Source organism: Vulpes vulpes, chromosome 3, assembly GCF_048418805.1.
Source record: "Vulpes vulpes isolate BD-2025 chromosome 3, VulVul3, whole genome shotgun sequence".
NCBI classification, from domain to species: domain Eukaryota; kingdom Metazoa; phylum Chordata; class Mammalia; order Carnivora; family Canidae; genus Vulpes; species Vulpes vulpes.
The window spans coordinates 128,747,271-128,769,693 of record NC_132782.1 but is presented as its reverse complement, the minus strand read 5'-3'; the positions used below and the strand labels follow the sequence as shown (position 1 = coordinate 128,769,693).

General features: G+C 38.9%; 1 long non-coding RNA gene across 3 annotated transcripts in view; it reads left to right on the top strand.

The window, feature by feature from the left end:
• Positions 1-8,811, top strand: part of LOC140598366 (uncharacterized) — a 109,291-nt gene extending 100,480 nt beyond the window's left edge. For all 3 annotated transcript variants that reach the window (XR_012000752.1, XR_012000753.1, XR_012000754.1), the window contains 2 exons: positions 3,340-3,533; positions 5,834-8,811. This is a non-coding gene — a long non-coding RNA (uncharacterized lncRNA). The remainder of the gene's footprint in view (positions 1-3,339; positions 3,534-5,833) is intronic.
• The last annotated feature ends 13,612 nt before the right edge of the window (positions 8,812-22,423 follow it).

Sequence of the window (22,423 nt, the reverse complement as noted above, 5' to 3'; positions counted from 1 at the left end):
CCGATGGTCAATTTAGAACTTTAAAATCCCCAAATCTCAAGTCAAGAAAAAAGTTTTTCTTCTCAAAATACCCCATTAATCAATCTCTCAGGACATTTAAGCCTTCCCACCTCCCTCCGTGGGCTAAGAAAGGACAACCACAAGAGGAAAAACTAAAGCTACTTTGGGCTGACCCTGGAGTTTTCTTGCTATCATCTGAATAGATTAAAAATGCTTATGTTAATGGGTTTACATTGAGGGCCTCCTCCTCTGGCAGGAGTGCCATGCAGAATTGTCCTTTTTTGTGTGTGTAAGTGGAGAAAAAAATCATTCCTCTCCTTCAAAGACCCCCACAGTGATGGTTCAACTTAATAAATGGAAATAATATCACTAACGAATATTATTTACTGACTACCACTGTGGGCCAGACCCTTTATGAAAGCTGCCTTCAATCCCACAGCATCCGTTCAAGCCATTAGTATCATCCCCATTTTGAAAAATAGAAAATCAAGGCTCCAGGTGACATGAATTGATTAAGCTCATACAGCTGAAGTGTAACGGGGTTGGAATTTGAACTCAGCTTTCTCTGAACCTCAATCTCCTGATCTCTATTAATGTCTTTCTCTAATATTAATTGCATTCTCTGCAAGGACTAAAAGTGTCGAGCAGATTGTAGTTGGGAGACACTGGTAATTAGGGCAGTAGGGGTAGTGATCACAGCATTTGCTTATTAATTACGGAGCCACAGCTCACTAATAGCAGGAGCCATTATATGCATGATCATCCTTAGTTCTCACGACAACTCTAGAGCCTGTCTTCTTCGACCTTTAAGTCGCCCTAGCACAGTGATACACTTTGGAGTCCCTGCTAAGTGTCAGAACATGGTGCAGTCATCTACCAACATTGCCCAAGACCAGGCACCAGGACACACCTCCTTCATGCCTGACCAGCTTCTGCTTGGTTCTAGTCACTCAGTCCCAGCTCCAAAGAACATCCTTCTTCACTTTCAACCCTGCTTTTGTCTTTATGATTTATTAACTGTTATTGTTTGTCTCAACCCCAAAGACTTTGGTTGCCACACCGTCTGATGTTATTTGACAGATCTGCTAGGACAGCCCACCCAGAATCAAATTAAATTGGAAGGTCAGCTCAGCTGGGAAGTTGTCAGGAGGAGGTCCCATCCAGACTCAGCTTAAACTGGCAGGTCAGCTGGGTCATTTCCTATATTGTCAATAATTTAGAGCGCTAGAATATCCTTGGGGTCTGAACTATCCCTGGAAATTTGAAAAGATGGAGAAAAATGACATTTCTGGAACTCCTCTCGGGAACAATACTGTCTATATTATAAGAAAAACACAGAAAAGCTGGTTTGGAGGGAAGGTGCTAAGACACCTAAGGTAAATTCTTGAGTGTTAATGGTTGGCAAGTGCTAAACTGCTAAGAAAAAAGGGGAGATGGAATTTGGTGGACAGAAGTTGTTCTTTCTCATCGCAGCCCTCAACATCTCCAGTAGATATTGTTGAACAGATATTAAAAAAGTATATAACAATACCTGATTAAAGACCACTGAATTGTTAGCTTGCTAGGTATCCAGGATGTCTTGGTCTGATGCTGACTCCACCAGTCCCAGAGCCTGGGTGGTAGAACTAGGCTCGTTGGCTACTCCTCAAGTGTCAAGCTCCTTTCTACTCTTGTGAAGTCAATTTAGACTGGTATATAGGTATTGTCATCATCATCACATTTTCGGGTGAGGAATTCTGAGAGGTTAAGTCAAATACACAAGGTTTTTCATCCAGGAAAGAGTGATGGCTTTTAAAACTACACCTTGAAAGGCAAACCAACACTACTCAAAAAATCTAACAGTGGTCATGGAGGACTGGAACTGGTCTTCCATGTTTCCTGTGAAATGGGCTACTTCTGCATTTCTTCCTAGAATGTTTTTTTCATAAAAGCATCCTAACTAATGCCCAGAGAAAGTGAATTCTATTACTACTTGTTCTAGAACAGGTTCTCAATGAATAATAATGAGCACATATGTATCTATGGTGACCACATTTAAGGGATGTTGTCGTATTTTTTCTCAATAGGCCACTGCCATCATGCTTTCATCTGACCGAGAGTAATGTTGGGTTCCCTTGGTTCAGGAGCATTTCCATTAAAGTGTCCGCAGAGTTCTTTTCTTTAGGACCAGGCAGCTGAGGGAGGAGGAAATCAAGATGACCTAGGAAATAAACCCTATATAGTATAGCAAGAGCGAACTTAAGTTTGAATATATTCTCAAAATTCAAACCATATTCAGGCATCCCTGTGGTGTGAGAGTTCTGATGCATTCCCACTGGCGCATTCTAGAAGCTCTAAATTGGAGGTGGTTTGGGGGTGGTGATGCCCTTCTTCAGCCACTTTTTTTCTCTCTCCTCTGTGGCTGCGGCTCATTCACACGCACCCCACAGCTGCCTGGGCTGGAGGCAGCATCCTGGGACACCTCCTCTAGCAGCGCTGGTCCTGGTTGTTAGACAAGTGCCACCCGCTGAAATTGTTCGGGGAGAAGCTTATGGCCCCGCCGGACTGCGGGGCTGCTTGTGAAGTCACGGACCCACTGAGGCAATGTCATTCCCAGCTTGTCATTCTTTTCCCAGAGAGTAAAGCGTGTCTGGAGCTGCTAGAACTGGAGGGGATGGGTGTCTCTCTTTGTTCCAATGGTTTAAAGTGAACCAAGAGTAATGATCTGGGGAAGATTCTTTAAAAAATAAAAGCAAGAAAGAAAAGGGAAGGAAAGAAGAAAAAAGTCAGGAGGAGGCTAAAAAAGCGGACCAAGGCCTTCCACCCTTGCTGCATCCGATGGGCTCTGTCATTATCCCGTCTTGTGTAGTGGGGTTCTTATTCTGAATATGATTTTGATTGAAAAAAGGAGTCTACAACCAAGGGGAACAAATTAAAAACCATTCGTCTCGTTCAATCTCTTCGTTACACAGATGAGTAAAATGTGGTCTAAGCAGGTTTGAATAGCTAGGGAATATCGGAAATACCGCATATTGTCTTCTTTTTGGGGGGATTAGGAAAACACGTTGTGGGTTATTAACGATGACCTACTGTGACTGAGCTACGTTAAGGTTAGATACAACCTATATCCGTACAGTCTTTTCAGAAAATGTTGCTCCCATCCCATGGCAGGAGTGCTCAATTCCCTTGTGCGGGTGAGAAAAATTTCTTGGGAATAATAATATCTTCTCCCTTCGAAGTGCTTCCTGTATTGCAAAGTTGCTGCCATATGGTTCCTATAAAGGTTCTGCCAAGATTCCCGTGGTTCTCACAAGAGCTTCTATCTCCTCTGTTCTTTTAATCTCCTGCTGCGGGCGGCAGACATGGGGGAGACAGACGAGCTGCAGAGGGAAGTCGATGAAATGAAATGAAAGCCCTACAACTGTGTTGGTGTCAGTGTAGACGCGCCCCCCCCCCCTCGTTTTGCTCGCAGAGGTGGGTGTGAGAACCCATGGGAGCGTCTGGAAGAGATCCTGTGCAAGTCATTCTGCCCAGAGCTGGAGGAGAAGCAAAAGGCAAGTGTCAAGTCTCTGGAAGGCCTGGGGTGGGGGAGTAGGGGAGTAGGGGTGCAGGGGGCTTGGGGGTGGCCTTCCAAGGGGAAGAAGCTTCCTGGGATTTTTACTTCCTAGAGGAAAGAGAGCGGTGGCTGGAGGCTGGTCTGCATTTGTAAAACAACGTGACAACGTAGGGAAAGACACCACCATTCCTGATATCTGTTCTGGCAGGCAGAGGAGAACCGGGCTTGGGGCCCATGTGGCAACTGGGGTTTCCTCCTTATAGGATTGCTTGCAGTCCCTTCTGCTTCTTGGTGAGCTGTGTTATGCTTGCTAGGTTGGGTGTGGAGTCATTTGTATACCCGTGTGTGCACTGGGTTGTTTTTTTTTTTTAATATTTAATAATAACTTACGTGGATCATCTGTTTCTATTTGGCTATCACTGTTCAAAGGAGGGGAGATGAAAGCAGAATTTGGGTGTCTGCGACTCAATGCAAAAATTAGGCTAAAGCAATAAAATCTCTAGTCCAGGCTCGCTGAGCCCCAATGGGGCTCAGGTTCCGACCTAATGTCACTTCCTTCCCAGCTGTCCATGACGTGGACTCGGCCAGAGGAGGCTTGCCACACGTGTCGGGGAGTGGAGGGGTGAAGCAAAGGTCACCAGGGAAGAGCCTGCACGTGGGTCTGTGGTTCTCGCTGCAGGTCCGGGGGTGTAAGTCCTGTGGGGGATCTGTGCCCACCTTGGCGAGTGGTTTTCACCGCGCTCCCCTCCGAGGATCCCGCTCCTGCACCTGCTCGAAGTGTCGTGTCTCTGATGCCGCCCGTGGGCCTGGGGCTTCTGCTGGGTTGGACAGAGAGGGGGAATGGCTCTCCCTCCCCCCTGCCCCCCTCTCCTCTATTTGAATGGCCTCTGCGTGCTTGGAGAGGAGGTAATTAAATACATCCTTGAAGGATCCGGAAAGCAATAACACTCCTCTCCTTGCCTGGTGCTGGGGGAGTGCAATCCCTTAAACCACCAGGTTGGCTTGTCCAATGAGTTATTGTTTTTCAAAATATAGCCTGAACGGCATCCTTTATAATTAAGGCTCCTGGCTTTCAGTTTAAAGTGATATTTGCCAGTAAAAGCCTGCCAAAAAATAAATAAATAAAAGCAGGCTTACCGTTAAATATTGATTTAAGCTTGGAGACTGGCTCCAAATTTTGTTATACCAGTCTTGATCTCCGTGGCCTCTGGGCATCTGTTTCAATTTGGTCAAATTGAAATGGGGAGGGACAGTGCCAGGCTAACAGCAAGGTGATCCAATATAGTAGGATGAGTTGTATTTGATGAAAAAGAGCCAGGCAGAGTCATCTACAGATCCCGGGGACAGGTGAACTGGGCTCAGATAAAATAAGAGCTGATGGGCATCTTAACTCATCCCCTGGGCTGACCTGAGCCAGTGCTGAGTTTTCTGAAATGTAAAAAAGGTGGAGTAATCTTTGGAGGGGGGGAGCAGTATGTGTTGTTTGTTTTGTGTGGTTGTTGTTATTGTTGTTGTTGTTTGTGTTTCTGCATATCCTGCTAAATGCAGGCTTCTCCTCCAACTGGGCATTTTGCTCATGATCCTTTCATGTCACTGGCAGGGACGTTAAAAAAGCCCAAATACAAAACTTTTTCCCGTGAACTGAATTTCTCGCTCCCTAACTGGAGGTTTTCTTCTATCCCGGAAAAAGGGAAGGTCCTCAGAAGAAGCTTCTTCTCCGGAATGTATTTACTTGAGACTTGTTATTATCCACCTCCGTCTGTGACAAGAGAAGGCAAACAGGATAGAGGAGGGTTAAAAGTTCCTGAACAAAAGGACTTTTGATGCAACTGAGCTCCATGGGTGCAAAGTGCCCGAGATCCATTCGTTTTGACAACCTCAGTTATCCCGGTGCCTCTCATCATCTGTAAAGTTAACAAGGGCTGATAAGACACGATGAGGCAGGGTACTGGTTTGTATTTCCAGCCTCATAACTATTTCACAATACCATTTTCTTACAATCAGATACATTAGTTTGCCGAGTGTGGATGCTGCTGCATGTTCACTCAGTGGCTGGTGCCTGACAAAAGCTCTGCTTTTAAACCAGCACATCTGGGGCCTCGAGGTGCACACTGCTTGCCACTGTACCTGGCTTTCAAATGCATGTTCTAATTCGGGTGAGAGAGTTGGTGTTTGACCTCTAGAAACAGCGGCTGTCTACCTTGAAAAATATATTGTTATGCTCTACAGGCAAAAAAAAAAAAAAAAAAAAAAAAAATCCATCTTAGCCATGTTCTCCTATTCTTTCTCCTTCTCCAGCTCTGCGATGCCCTTGCGTTTCTTTGTACTTCACACTGTGGACAGTAGAAGCAGGAGCCAAGGGGTGAATTTAATTTGGAACAGACCTCTGTCTTGGTGGGACTGCCTCGAACACACCAACCTGCAGCTTCCTGAGGCCGGGACTCAGCCGGGGCTCTCACAGGCTCCAGAAACGAAGTCCAGCCTCCACGCGTGTCAGAGCCCACCCAGCTGCCACCACCAGCCACAGTGGTGTGGGCTCCCGAGGCAGCCGGGGAGTGACGCTTCTCTCCCTGATGTAATCAAACTGAGTGCACGGATATCACTTGATTAACAGCTGCAGTATTAATTTCCCTTTTTGGTTGCTTGACTCACAGCGAGAATCATGTCAAGGCAGCAGAGAAGCAATTAAATTGATTTTAATCTTTGTCAGAGAAGATAACATGCCTCTTTCTCTTCTCATTTAAATAATTAAAGTTTCAGTAGGTATTATTTCTGGCTTTAAAGAAATTGGTATCTTAATGTAATAGAATCCTTGTAATTATATACTTAATGGTTCTTAATAAGTTAATCATGGTTTTTCATTTAAAATGTATTTTTTACTTATTAAATTTTTTTGTTATAGTATCTTTGCTTTTAAGGAGAAGGGGGAGACACAAAGAGCGATAGATATAAAACAGTTCTGTCATTTCTCATTATTAATTCTTTCAACAGCCATCTCCTCCTCCTTTTGTGGTGCGTTGGACTTAAGTTTGAAGCAATATTTTTACATTTCAGTGCATTTAAAAGAAGCCCACTTCTTTTAATGACAACATATTTAATTTTAACGATGACGGAGTTTTTGGCTTCTGTGAAAATTTCCTTATAGAGCATCCTATGTATTTCAATTGTGTGGAGGCCTTGAAACTTAACATTTCATTAAGGCCTTAGAGAAATGTTGAGAAAATATTGCGAGTGGTTTAGTTCCTCTTTGGTATTCAATCACACGTTATACAGTTATTTTACTCCTCTCTCCAATATTGTGAAATGTCTTGTAAAGAAAATAGGGGTAGAAGTCACAGATCGAGTGGCCCTCCTCATTAAATGCTGCATTTCAGCTGTAATGCATGTGTAGCCCCCAGGATATTGAACATTACATAATTTAACTGTCATCGACCCCCATCGCTACCACGGGGATGAGTGACTTCTCAAATAGAGGAAGTGTTATCCCAGAGAGATACTAGTTCTCCCTTCAGACCCCCAATCAAGAAATGAAATTTTCTTTTTTCAAAAAAAGGTTTAAAAACCACTTCCTCTTTCAGGATGGTGAATGCTGATCGAGGAGAGAGAGACCATGGGCCCTCGACCAGAAACATCGAGATTAGGGAGATGCAAAGCCAGCATCCTAGAGCTGGCCCCTGTACCCCAAGTTTTGGAGGGATGTAGTCTTCTGTAGAAATTAATTGATAAAGAGGAGTTCTTCACTTGGTATTTTGAAAGAGAGTTTCTACAAGCTTATATACTATAAATTGCCAAATGGCACTGCCTCTAGGTGGATAGATTACAAAAGACCCTCTTCCTCCCAGTATGGCCAGCACAGGATAGGCTGGATTCCAGTCCTTACTCTTACCACTCCCCCACTCCCACCAAGCTGGGTGCTTCTCTGTAGTGCACAATCTGCACAACTGTACATGGTTTGAAAACATGTGTAAGCAAGAACTAATAGCTTCTGAAACACACTCTGAAGCAAGGATTGAATAGATCAATGCTGATGGCAAAAAAGGTGAGCAGTATAGACAGACAGAAGTATCACAGAGACTGCAAAAAGAATGCTCTAGACCAGCCCATAGTAGACATTTCTTGGCCAAGCTGATTGAGAATTATCACTGGTTACTTAGGACTTGGAAACTTAGAAACACACTGAATATCCTTTCTAGTTTGTTATAGCATCTGTATATGCGTTTCCTGTTATAGAGTGTAATTCAGTCGTTCCTATTTAATCTTGAGACTGTTAATCCCTATATGACTGATACATTGAAGATTCCAAAGCTCAGAATATTCAAAACCAGCATTCTTTTGAATGAAAGGATGTTTACACAAACATTGAGACGTGGAAGAGAGTTGGGGGGAAAAAGGAAGGCACATGTCATTCCAGGCAGAAGAAATCAGTTAGGCAAGGGTGTGGAGGTGCATTAAGAGTATATGGATTCTTTTAGGAAGCGTTATTTTGCACCTGATTAAATCTGAGTGTCCCTGGAGATACCAAGCTGATTATGGTACATTCCCTGCCCCGGAGGAGCTAGAAGTATTTTGACATCTACCCTATTTGATCGTCACACAAATTCCATGAATTAAGTAGCAAAGATCTCATCAACTGAAAATCACTGGGGAAGATATTGGAGCCTAAAAAAGTACCCAGCACTTATGGTTACACACCTAATTCTAGGTAAGCTGGGACTGAAACCCAGCCTCCCACTCACCAGGGTGCATCTTTCAAGTAGATCATTCAACTAGACCCCTCCAGGGTGGGTCTTTCAACTAGAGGGGAATAGCTGTTTCCTCCCTCCTGAGGATAGGCAGCAAACTTTTTCTAAGCATTGTTGTGATTATGATTATGATTATGATTTATCAGTCAGTAAGACAGAAGGAGGAGACTATCATCAGGTCCATTCACTTCTCTTTACTAGTAGTGAAAATTAAAGAAAAAATTCTTGTGAAGGGAGTTAGCAGGAGTTCATGCAGTAAAAAGTATATGTGTGAACAGAATAAAATTGATTAGTCTTGAGTATTGCATGTCTTTAAGGCAATATTATTTATTATTATAATAAATAATAATTTATTATTTAAAAAATAAATATTTTTCATTTACAAATAGAGTTAAAAATAACTACTGATCATGATGAACCCTGAGTCATGTATAGAATTGTTGAATCAATATATTGTATAGCTGGATCTAATATAATACTGTATGTTAACTATACTGAAATTAAACTTAAAAATTTAATAAAAAAATGAACTTATCCTGCCAAATGAATCTCTTGCAAACAAACATATCCCCCCTTCAAGAACACTGACCACAAGGCATATTTCTAACGGGATACTACCCCTGTTCAGGGGTCTGTCTTATTTACTCTTTTGCCCCTAGTCCCTAGCATAATGTCTGGGCTGCAGAATTCATTCATTCATTTAACAGATATTTATTGAGCACCTACTATATGGCAAATACTACTCTAGGAACTTAGGACAAGCATGAACAAAATGGATAACTAATGGATACACCAATAAAGCATTTATTCTGGTGAGATAATTTAATATTTACACAGTATGTCAACAACCAAGATGTATTATGAGGAAAATCAAACAGGGAATAGGGTAACAATTAGATGTGATTCAATTGAGTGTTGGGGGGACCTCTTTGAGGAAGTAATATTTGAACTGATATCTGTATATCAAGATTCAAACGTAAGAAAAAGCTTGATGAATCTTGGAGATGGAAGGAAGGACAGTGTGGCTTGAACCTAGATGGGAGAAGGGGTGTGGGGATAAATGGGAGGAGTTCAAGGTGGTCATGTCAAAGAGTAGGGTGAGGGAGTTAGGCAATATCAGAAGCCGATTCATGCTTCTGGGGTGTTGGAAACACCATGTGACAAAATTTCTTTAAAACTTCATCAACATTAAAAACGTTTGTACTCCAAAGGACACCATGAAGAAAGTGAAAAGATAATCTAATGGGAAAAAATATTGGCAAATCATATATCCCATAAGGGACTTATATCCAGAATATATAAAGAACTTGTACAACTCAATAATAAAAAGACAACTCAATTAAAAATTAGGCATTTCTTAATTATGTTTTTTTTTTAAGATTTTATTTATTAGAGAGAGAGTGAGAGAGATCACAGAAGGAGAGGAAGAGGGAGAAGCAGACTCGCTGCTGAGCAGGGAGCTTGATGCAGGGCTCAATCCAAGGACCCTGGGATCATGACCTAAACTGAAGGCAGATGCTTAAGTGACTGAGCCACCCAGGTGCACCTCAAAATAGGTATTTCTCCAGGGAAAATATACAAATGGCCAATAAGCAAGTGAAAAGATGGTTGGCATCATTAATCACCAGAGAAATGCAAATCAGAATCATGAAATAGCCCTTCATATCTACTAGGATGGCTAGAATAAAAAAGTCAGATAATAACAAGTGTTGGCAAGAATGTAGAGAAATCAGGATCCTCATAAGCTTCTGGGAATGAAAATAGGAACATTAAGTAGTATAGCCATTTTGGAAAATAGTCTGGCAGTTTTTCAAATGATGAAACACAGAGTTATCATATAGCCTAACAATTTTATTCTTAGGTATATAGCCAAAAGAAATGAAAGCATATGTCCACATAAAAACTTGCACTCAAATGTCTATAGTGGCATTATTTATAATAGCCAAAAGGTAGAAACAACTCAAATGTCCAGTTTGTCCAACTGACAGATGAATAAACAAAATGTGGTGTATTCATACAATGAATTTTAATTTCACCATAAGAAAGAATGAAGCATTGACATGCTACAACATGGATGAACCTTGAAATTATGCTAAGTGAAAGAAGACAGTCATGAAAGACCACATAGTATATAATGCATTCGTATTAAATTTCCACAACAGGGAAATCTGTAGAAACTATAAGTAGATTAGTAGATGCCTAGAGGATGGGAGAATGGGAAGATACAGGAGGGATAACTAAAGGGTACAGGATTTCTTTTTGAGGTGATGAAAATATTCCCAAACTCATTATGGAGATGGCTGCACTTATCTATGAATATACTAAAAACCATTGAATAATGTGCACCTGAAATGAATGAATCATATGGTTTGTGAATTATATATCAATAAAGCTGTTAAAAAAACACTAAAACAACAACAAGAAAACAACTCAAAGGCCTAGGGATACACTTTACACTCACTGGGAGTTTCAAGCTTTTCAGATAAAATTTACTAGCCTGGATTAGAATATCTTTGTGCCCAAGCGACAATGATCAATGAAGCTATTCTTAGAATGCAAAGTTTTCCTTTCTAAAATACTGGAAAGGAGCAACACCTTGAACACCACAGGAAACCCATAAATATCTAATTTGCACCACTGCATGATAAAAGCAGCTTGCTTCTTCCACTCATTAGCAACCCTCAAAAATATAGTCTAGCTTTTTGCCTGCTAAAAGTATATTTACATTTCCTTTTTGCATCAACTACATAAAGCCGGTTTATTCCCATGGTTTCTCTGCAGCTCTGGTCCACTTGAACTGTGTTTGGAAAGCTGGCAGAGAGAGCGCTGTTTTGGGACAAACACAGTGGTGAAAAGTGCAAGTGTTGTATGAGAAGTCATTTAAATTAATGCATTTGAAATCATGGATTTTTAAATGAATTAAATTTGGAAGCTGTTTCAGTTTTCTAGATGACAGGAAGTCAGCCATTGTATTCTACTGTGAGTAACAAGCTCTTTATCCTGCAGATGATAATTGCTTGCAGAGGCAAATTTTAGGTTCCTTAAGATAGGAAAAATCTTAGTCATCTTTGTACTTTCTACACGTCAGTGCTTTTGTACCTAATATGTGTTTAGTAAAATTTTTAATTGAATTTGAATGAGTAGATTACTAAGGTTTGAGAATAAGATCAAGAAATTTTTTCAGTGATTGAAACGATTAAAATTTGAACATATGATGGATGCTTTAGCCATATTAGGTCTGACTCAACCTGGAAGCTAGGTTATAAATATAATGCTATTGGAGCCAGGGAGTATCCAACTGCTAATCAGGAAGCTCTGGTAGTGATGGTGCTATTGTAAGTTTGACATAAAAAGAAAATGGAAAGTGAGACTTTCCCTGCAGGTTTTAGCCCAGCCTAGGAAAGTAGGACATTCCATCTGGTAGATACAAGCATTCAGTTCAGTGGACTGAGACTCTCTGTGGCAGAGGAGTTCACCAGGCTTTGCCACGGCCTACATGAGTTATCTAATTTTCTCTTTCATTATGAGACAGAATTTCCAGGAGTTGGAATAAATGGGGTTGTATATTTGCCAGTCATAGGAATCAAACTCATCTCTTCCCTTTCTCTTGCCTCAGTGTTGGCCAATAACAAAGGACTTCTCATGTGTGCAAAGCCTTTTGGCTTCCCTTTGGAAAAAAAAAATAATGGTGATTCCAATCAGTTTCTCCCTAACCTTTTCTCTTTCATGCCATCTAGCAGAGCAGGGCCTCTTTTCTCATCTTCCCTCTATCCATTCAGGTTACATGGATGAGTCTGAAATGTTCAAATCTCCTAAATGCATTTTTAAATGTAGGAGATGTGCTTTGAAATCCTAGGTGTAGGATACTGATGCCATCTTTACCACACATATGGCTCTTAGCACTTTACAGCTCAATTTTCTGCTTAAAAGGGTGCCGCTTTTAAACTAGCAAATACAGCAAGTGACTAATTAGCCAAATTAATGAGGGCTTGTTTACTCGAAGTCCCCAGTGCCCTTGGAACTTGGGATGTTTCATTATTACAATCTGCAAGTGGTTTCCTCCAATTAATTTTTAACATACGGCTCTTGCCTCTTCTCAGTAATATGTAATATCCTAATACTTCAGAGGAGCTTGCAAGCATTAACTCATTATTCCTCATAAGGGACTATTGGAAAACCAAAACAAAAAAGGAATCATAATGCTTTTTTTTTTGTCAAGACTGCTTTTTGGTATACCTTATTACAAAGTCTATAGGTCTAAAGCAAAATTAGTAAAGGGCAATTATTAAGGCCCATTGTCAGAAAAGGATGGAAAGGAAGAAACATATGTAAATATGAAAGAAAGTTCTCTTCGACACAGAATAAATGATAAATAAGCTAAGAAAAGTCATTCCTCTTACAGATCCTTGTCTTCTAACTGGAAATAAACTCAAATCTAATTGGGCACGTGAAATCATGTATTTGGATGCACATTCAAAAGTGATATATGCATCTAGTTACATATAAAGAAAGAAGTGAGATGAACATCTAGAGCACATTCAGAAGTAATATGTGCATCTAGAGCATTTACAGAAGTGAGGTCTGCATCTAGAACACATTCAGAAGTGAGGTGTGTGAGTGATGTCACAAGAGGAGTGAAGTAGAGAGCTCTAAGAATTGGTCCCTCCACTGAAGCAGCCGTTAAACTGGTAAAGTCAGATAGAATCATGTTTTTCAGAACTCCAGAATCTAATAATAATAAAAAACAACAACTGGGGGAGAGCTTAAAGAAGAAAGAGATTGCAAAATTTCAGCATTTAGGGAAATCTCTGTGATATCACTGCTGAGAATGAAACAGATTTTAGGGATCACACATAACAAAGAATACAGTCACTGCAAAAGAAATTGTTTGGAAAAAGTCACTTAACAAATGGATGACTGAAAGCCTTAATAATCAATAATAGCAAATCCTGAAAGGAGAGAAAATATGATTTCCAGAGTTACTACATTGTAATGCCAAAATGTTAACAAAATCTTCAACAAAAATTACAAGGCATACAAAGACACAGGAAAGTATAGCTACTCACAGGAAAAAAATAAATTGACTGAGAACAGCTCTGAGCCAGCTCAGACATTAAACTTACTACACAAAAACTTTACATCTAGACATCTAAGTGAAATTATGGATAAAGAACTAAAGGAAACCAGCAAAACAATGAAGAAATAAAGAATATCAGTGAAAACAGAGACATTTTAAAAAGAATCAAATAGAAAGTCTGAAGCTGAAAAGTACAATAGCTGAAATCAAACATTTGCTAGAGAGATTTAGCAGTAGATCCATCCAGGCAAAGGAAAGAAATGGCAAACTTGAAGATAGGACAATTGAAATTGAGTCTAAGGGCAGGAAGAGAAAAAATAATGGAGAAAGATGACACAACCTAAAGGATTTGTGGGACTCTATCAGCTGTATAAACATACACATTATGGGAATTGCAGGGGATAAAGAGAGAGAGGAAGGGGAAGAAGTAATATTGAAGAAATAATGGCTGAGAACTTTCCAAATTAGATGAAATACATGAATCTACACATCCAATTTCAACAAACCTCAAGTAGGATAAACTTCAAAGAAATCCACATGAAGACATCTTATTACCAAACTCTCAAAAGCTAAACACAGAGAGAATCTTGAGAGCAGCAAGATAAAAGTGATTCATCATAGACAAATGATCCTTAATAAAGTTAACAGCTGACTTCACGTCAGAAAAGCATGGAAGGCAAAAGGTAACATGTTCAATGTGCTGATAAACAAAAAAAGCCAAATAAAAATTCTATAACTGGAAAAATTGCTCCTCAAAAATGAAAAAGAAATTTAGACATTTCCCAATAAACAAAAGCTGGAAGAGCTCATCGCTAGTAGACGTACTCTGTAAGAAATACTAAGCAGGGTCCTTAAGACCAGAATGAAAGGAAACTAGACAGTGAGTCGAGTCCATGTGAAGAAATGGAAAACTTTGGTAAAAGTAACTTACATAGGTAAATACAAAAGATACTAGTATTATTATATTTTTGGTTTGTAACTTTTAATTTTCCTGTATGATTTAAAAAACAAATGCATAAGATGTTCATTATAATCTATGTTAATGAGGACACAGTATATAAATATGTAATTTGTGATCATTAGAGCATAAAGGGAGAGAGAAATACAGGAGTAGAGTTTTGGGTATTAAAGCTACTAAAGCTGGGATCCCTGGGTGGCGCAGCGGTTTGGCGCCTGCCTTTGGCCCAGGGCGCGATCCTGGGGACCTGGGATCGAGTCCCACGTCGGGCTCCCAGTGCATGGAGCCTGCTTCTCCCTCCGCCTGTGTCTCTGCCTCTCTCTCTCTCTCTGTGACTATCATAAATAAAAAAATTTAAAAAAAATTAAAAAAAAAAAAAAGCTACTAAAGCTGAGTTGGTATCAATCTAAACAAGATTGTTATAAACAGTCTTATAGATTTAGCATATAGATTGTAATGCCCATGATAATAACTAAGAAAATAACTTAAAAATATACAGGAAAGGAAATGAGTAGGGAATCCAAATGTTACACTAGGGAAAAAAAAAAAAAAAGAATCAATCACAAAAGAAAGCAGTGTCAGAGGAACTAAAGAACAAAAAGGATATAACAAATAAAGAAAACAAATGGCAGAAGTAGTTCTTTCTTATTAGCAATCATTTTAATATAAATGGATTAAACATACCAATTAAAAGACAGACTACCAAAATAGATTTAAAAATTGTTCAACTATATTCTGCCTACAACAAAAGGTAGTAGTGGGGTGTGCCTCTAGAGCACATTCAGAGTGAGGTGCACATGTAGAATGTGAATAGAACCAAGGTCCATCCCTATAGCATTTGCAGAAGTGAAGTGAGCATCTCCAGTCCATTCAGATGGGAGATAATTGGCATTAATGATTAAATTCTAATTTATTCAAGATTATCATTTCCATTTTTACCTAAAACTTAAAAAAATTAATCATTCTATTTTTGTATTTTGACAAATGATAATCTTATATATTCAGGTATTGAGTCTGGAATGAGTGTTTTAAAAAGAAAGGGAAAGGGATTTTTTTTTATCACCAACTACAAGATAATAGTTCTAAAACATGACAACAAGGTTGGGATAACTTGCATTTGAGTCAATGGAGATTTCACAAAAAGGCGTATTTGGCATCTCAAAATTTGTGGAAACATTAAGAGCAGGAGAAAAAATTCAGCATGTGTACATACCAGTTATTTACTTAGGATATAGAGAGAATGGGTTTTGATGTTGTGTTTGGTGAAAGAGAGCCTGGTTGGTTGACTTGGTGAGGAAAAAGAATATTCCAGGTCAGGAAGGAGGTAAAATGCACGTTGAACAGAAAGTGGCTTTGAAGGCTAAGAAAACAAAGGAAACAATGAGTCCAAACCTTCCTTGAAGCAGCTGATAAATGCAGGTTCTTAGGAAAAGAAACAACAATTTCATCCTTAAATAAGTATAATATTTCAAGTATCATTCTTGACACAGAGAAAGATAGCAATGGACTATTAGTGGCCTCATATCTTTCTCTCCTCCAACCATTGGATGTATTATTTTTTAAAGATGTTCTCTTCTTAAAACACTCTGATAACTGGCTTTCCATTGATAAGAGTATAAAGTTCAAACTTCTTGGCTTGAATTCAAGGCCTCCCACAATCAGGCTCTTATCTGCCTTTCCACCCTTTCATTTTTTAATCTTCTACCTTCTCAGGTGGTAGTTTGGCTAGATGACACAGGCTCTACATATTTTTGATAAATCCCCTGTTTTAAAAGACTAGGTATTTGGATCTTATGATTATATGAAGACAGAGGTAACTAAGAACATTCTGAGCCTTTCCCATACTCTCATCTGCAAGAAATGGGTTTTGGCTTTGCCTGCAGTTTCTTTTCCTTTCTTGCCTCTTGAGGCATGTTCTGCTATTGCCAGGCCAGATTCGTGGGGATTCATGATGCAAAATTAGAAAGATAGGTGGGGAAGGTAGAACAATCAGAGTGTTCAGACAAGACATGGAAGAGGAGATATTTTTATTTATTTTTTAAAAATTTTAAGATTTCATTTATGAGAGAGAGAGAGAAAGAGAGAAGGGGAGAGAGGGCACATAAGCAGGGGAGAGGGAGAAGCTGGCTCCCCACTGAGAAAGGAGACCAATGCAGGGCTCAACCCCAGGACCCTGGGATCATGACCTGAGCTGAAAGCAGAGGCTTAACCAATTGAGCTACCCAGGTGCCCAGGAAGAAGATATTTTTAGAGTCTCAAGGACAGTTGCATGAGGAGTGTTCCAGGTTATGAAAAAAAATAAATGGGAGAAGAAAGTAAGGTTTTAAAAAACATAACTATGAATTGCAATTCTTCAACTGTAGTCCAAAAGGATTGAGTGATTTCAAAATTACTCGGTGTTGAACAGCGTTTTGCTGAGTGTGCACTAGACTGAATCACATGGCTTCTGGCTTCAATAGGCTTACATGTATGACAGTCAAGTTCTGGAAACTAGTGAACATTAGGTGGAATTTGGATTAAAGGCACTGGTCCTTTTCCAATCCTATTTCTGAGACTCAAGTTTTTGTTTATTTATGGTTCTTTCAAAGTCATGTTTCAAGACTTAGTTCTAACATGACCTTCTTTGTGAAAGCTTTTCCTGATATTCTTCATTTCCTAATGGAATGGAATCCCTATCCTTCGGGTCTTTCTTCTCCTTTAGATAGATTTCTCTCACTTCAACTATGAAACTAAATTTATTTGTCTGTCTTACTAACTGACTGTGAGTTCTTTGAGGGCAGACACTACCTTTGTATCTTTGGATCCTAACATGGCACCTGGCACTTAGGCGTTTAGGGCACACTTGTTGACTAAGCAGCTTATTAGCCATTGTTCCTGCTAATTGTTTCTCCCCACTTCCATGCCTACATATCACTGACTGATGAGTATTCCTGAAGAACAGGATATACACAATGGCTCCACACTGTTGAAATGAGAGTTCAAATTCATTAGTGTAGCATTCAAAATTCTTGATAATCTGACTTTAAATTATTTTTTAGGCTTCCTCTCCCTTTTAAACCTCTTTGTTCTATCCAAATTGGATCACTTGTATAGTTTTTTTTTTTTTTCAGAATGGTTCTTTGTAGTGTGAAGGAAAAACTTTTTAAAATATTCCAGCGCATTCCCTGCCAGCCTCAGAATTAGCACTTATAGTTGTTATAGTAAAGAGAGCTGGGACAAAAGGACGGGAGACAAAAGATGACACAGGAGAATGTAAGTTATTGTGAATGTTCCAATTTCTCTGTTAGGCAATGGGATCACTGGTGTTTATATATTTTAAATAAGCAAGCAAGCAAACAAACAGATAAACAATAGCTGCATAGACCAATGATGAAAGTATGCCATAAAAATCAAGGGTATGATGGATCCAATTCCACGAATTTGAAATAAACAGAAGGGTAGCTGGAGTTTGTAGGGTAATGAGGAAGAAGACTTACAAGTAACATACCTAAAGCTGACTGTCCCTTCTCCCACATGTCTGAGATTCTTTCTGCTTTCTCCCTGACACCTTCATTTGTGAAATAGTCACAAATAATAGTGGACAATTTTTTTAAAAAAATTTGTGTCTAGGTACCAATATAGAAAAGATATTTAAATTTTATGCTGAGAATTTCTCCATGACTTTTTGTAGACAGTCGTACAAAGCTTTAGTATGCCTAAGTATAACCTGGAATTTTTTCTTAGTTTGACATTTTGAATTTCTGTACCAGCTTCCTAGAGGTTCTGATTCATTAGGTTTGGTTGTATGATCCAAGAATATGATTTTAAATAATTATTCTTGTGTCATTTTGATGCAGATGATCCAAGAAAAATATGTAATTATATGACTTTGGTCAGGCTTTTTTTTTTTTTTTTTTGACTATCAGGTGGAGCCACAGACTTCTCAGTGGTGTAGAAATGTACAAAGACCCTGAAGACAGTTAAGAAGAACATCAGAAATGGTTAGAGTAATGGAAGGATTGATTTGAGGCATTTACCAGGTTTAAAGGATCTAAACGTGTCTAATCCTTAAAGCCTAGCTTAGTAACAACTAATGGGAGATGTGATAATGCTCTACAAATATTAGAATGGCGTAAACATCAAAGATGGAGAGAAATTACTTAGCTTGTTAGAAGAGAGTATGATTAAGAGTAACTAAAAATGACCTCTGGGCTGAATCTAGGATTAGCTTTATGGAAGTAAAGTGATTAGATTTCAGGGTAGACTTAACAAAAGTGATAAATCAATAGAGATAAATGTGAAGAAAAATTGATCTGTAAATAAGTTGATCTCACTTTTATTTAAAAGCTGGGAATGAGAGCTCCCAAATTTCCTCTAGTGTCCATTTCTTTTTTTAGTATCCATCTGGCCCTGTCTCCCATCTGCTTTCATGTTTGGCCTTGATAAATTTTGAGTTGTCCTTTTTCTTTTTTCTGGGGATATCACAATGATAGCCACACTTAATTTGACAGACAGTTGCAGGAGTCACTTTCTTGCAATAAATACTTGTTTGTTTGTTTAGAGGTAGGGAGGGGCAGAGGGAGAGAGAGAGAGAGAGAGAGAATCTTAAGCAGCCTCCATGCCCAGCGTGGATCTCACAACCCTGAGATCATGACCTGAACCAAAATAAAGAGTCAGATGATTAACTGACTGAGCCACCCCAGGCACCCCGTGATAAATATTTATTAATCATTTACTGTAAGTCTAGGCACTAGGTAACAAGAAAAACAGAGGCTTTAGGGAGCTTATATCCTAGAGGATTACTGATTATTATGTACTGAATGTTTTTGTCTCCCCAACATGTGTATCTTGAAATCGTGACCCCCCATCACTTTGCAGGCTTAAGATATGGGGCTTTTGGGAGGTGATTAGGTTGTAAAGATGGAGCCCTTATGAATGGGATTAGTGCTCTTACATAAGAGACCCCAGGAGCTCTTTAGCCCTCTTTCTGCCTACCATTTGAAGACACAGTGAGAAGTTGGCAGTCTCCAACCAGGAAGCACACTTTCACCAGACACCAAATCTATAGGTTCCAGCCTCTAGCATGTTAAGAAATAAATGTCTGGCTTCTAAACCAACAAATCCATGAGACTTTTGTTATAGAAGCTTGAAGTAAAACACTGATGATGCCCCACTTGATATATTTCTAGCTGGAAGTGGTTGAGTTCTTTCTCCATTTCTGTTACACGGAGAGAACACAATAGCTCTTGGTTGTAGCTAACCCTATAAGACAGGTAGCTGGGAGAAAAACCATTAGAACAGAACATAATATGAACCTTGTCTCTTTCTTCCTTCCTTCCTTCCTTCCTTCCTTCCTTCCTTCCTTCCTTCCTTCCTTCCTTCCTTTCTTCTTTCTTCCTTTCTTTCTTTCTTTCTTTCTTTCTTTCTTTCTTTCTTTCTTTCTTTCTTTCTTTCTTTCTTTCTTTCTTTCTTCTTTCTTTCTTTTTCTTTCTTTCTTTCTTTCTTTCTTTCTTTCTTTCTTTCTTTCTTTCTTTCTCTTTCATTCTTTTTCTAAAAAAATTGTATCATATTATCTAAACAAAAAACCCCCCATGTCTGTTTACACATTTATACCACCCCTATCCCCCATCTATTGCAACCACTCATTCTGTTCTTTGAATCTATAAGCTTGACTTTTTAAAAAAAGATTTTATTTATTTATTCATGAGAGACACACACACAGAGGCAGAGACACAGGCAGGGAGAAGCAGGCTCCCTGCGGGGAGCCCAATATGGAACTCCATCCTGGGATCCTGGGATCATGCCCTGAGCCGAAGGCAGATGCTCAACCACTGAACCACCCAGGTGTCCCTTGATTTATTTTTTAATATTCCATGTAGTAGAGATCAAATCGTATGTCTTTCTTTATCGGTCTTATTTTGCTTAGCATAATGTCCTTAAGGTCCATCCATGTTGTTGCAGATGGCAAGATTTTATTTTTTTTATGGCTGAAAAATATTCCAATGTATATATACCACAATTTATTTATCTAGTCATGCATCCATGGACACTCAGGCTGTTTCCATATCTTGGCTATTTTAAATAATGCTGCCATGAACATGGGGGTGCATATATCTTTCTCAATTGGTGTTTTTGTTTTCTTTGGATAAATACCCAGAAGTAGATATTACAGTAGCTCTATTTTTAATTTTTTGAGAAACCTCTGTACTGTTTCCCACAGTGATTGCACCAATTTACATTTCCATCATAGTGCATAGGGTTCCCTTTTCTCCACTTTCTTGCCATTGTTTGTTGTTTTTTGTCTTTTTCATGCTAGCTAGTCCAACAGGTGTGAGGTGATATTTCATTGTGGTTTTGATTTACATTTCCTTGATGATTAATGATGTTGAGCATCTTTTCATTTACTTGTTGGCCATCTATATGTCTTCAGAAAATTTCTACTAGATCTTTTACTTTTTTATTGGATTATTTGTGGGTTTTGCTACTAAATTGTATGAGTTCTTTGTATGTTTTGGATATTGGCCCCTTACCAGATGGATGATTGGCAACTATTTTCTCCCATTTAGTATGTTGCCTCTTCATTTTGTTGATGGTTTTCTCTGCTGTGCAGAAGTTTTTTAGTTTGATGTAGTCCCACTTATTTGCTATTGTTGGTTTTACTTTTGATGTCAGAATAAAAAAACAGAAACAAAAACAAACAAACAAACAAAAAACATCACCAAGACCTATATCAAGGACCTCACTGACTAGGTTTTCTTCTAAGTGTTTTATGTGTTCAGGTCTCATGTTCAAGTCTTTAATCCCTTTTCAGTTAATTTTTGTGTGTGGATTAAGGTAGTGGTCCAGCTTCATCTTTTACATGTGGCTGTCCACTTATCCCATCACCATTTATTAAAGAGCCTATCCTTTCTCCACTGTATATTCTTGGCTCCTTGGTCATATATTAATTGACCACATATGTGTGGGTTTTTTTTCTGGGTTCTTTTTTTCTATTGATCTATGTGTCTGCTTTTATGCCAATACCATACCTTTTTTGTTACTATAGCTTTGTAACATAGTTTGAAATCAGAGAGTATAATGCATCCAGCTTTATTATTCTTTCTCAAGATTCCCTTGGCTATTCTGGGTCTTTTGTGGATCCATACAAATTTTAGGATTGTTCTATTTCTGTAAGAAAAAAAATGCCATTGGAATTTTGATAGGCATTGCACTGAATCTGTGTATTGCTTTGAGTAGTATGGACATTTTGACAATAGTACTTCTTTCAATCTATGAGTATAGAATATCTTCCAATTTAATTATGTCTTCTTTGGTTTTTTTCACCTAATGCCTTATGGTTTCCAATATACAGGTCTTTCACCTCTTTGGTTAAGTTTATTTCTAAGTATTTATTCTTTTTGCAACTGTAAATGGGATGGGTTTCTTAATTTATCTTCCTGTAGCTTGCTATTTGTGTAAAGAAATGCAACAGATTTTTGTGTATTGATATTGTATCCTGTAACTTTACTCAGTTAATTTATTAGTTGTAACATCGTTTTGATGGAGTCTTCAGGGTCTTCTATACACAGCGTCATGTCATCTGCAAATAGTGACAGTTTTACCTCTTTCTTTCCAATATAGATGCCTTTTATTTGTTTTTCTTGCCTAATTGCTCTGGCTAGACATGGAGTAAGAGATGATTTTAAGATAAAGTGGTGAACTTATTACCACTTCCCATCCTTCCTTCCCCCCCAAAAGGGACTATACTTTCTTCTTCTAGACTTTCTCTCCTTTCCATCTTAGACTGAAATTGTTCTTTTGTAATTAGCTCTCTTAAGGCTGGTATTCAGTTAAAATCAAAACACAAACATTTACTTAATCTTATCTATTTTTAAATGTTCTGGGGGGAAGGGCAGGACAGACAGATGAGAGATTTGGGCAGGGGATTGTTGTGGGCTACACCACACATATCCATTCTCAGAAGTGTCCTGTGATTTAATACAGGCAACAACTCCATTGGGTTTCATTTGGGTTATTCTAGTATCATGGCTTCTGCCTTGCTAACCTGAATCCAGTAAGACTTAAAACCCTGGGGCAGGAACAGAGCCTTCTCGTTCTTTGGTAATTCCTTGCTAGGCCGATATTTAAAGGCT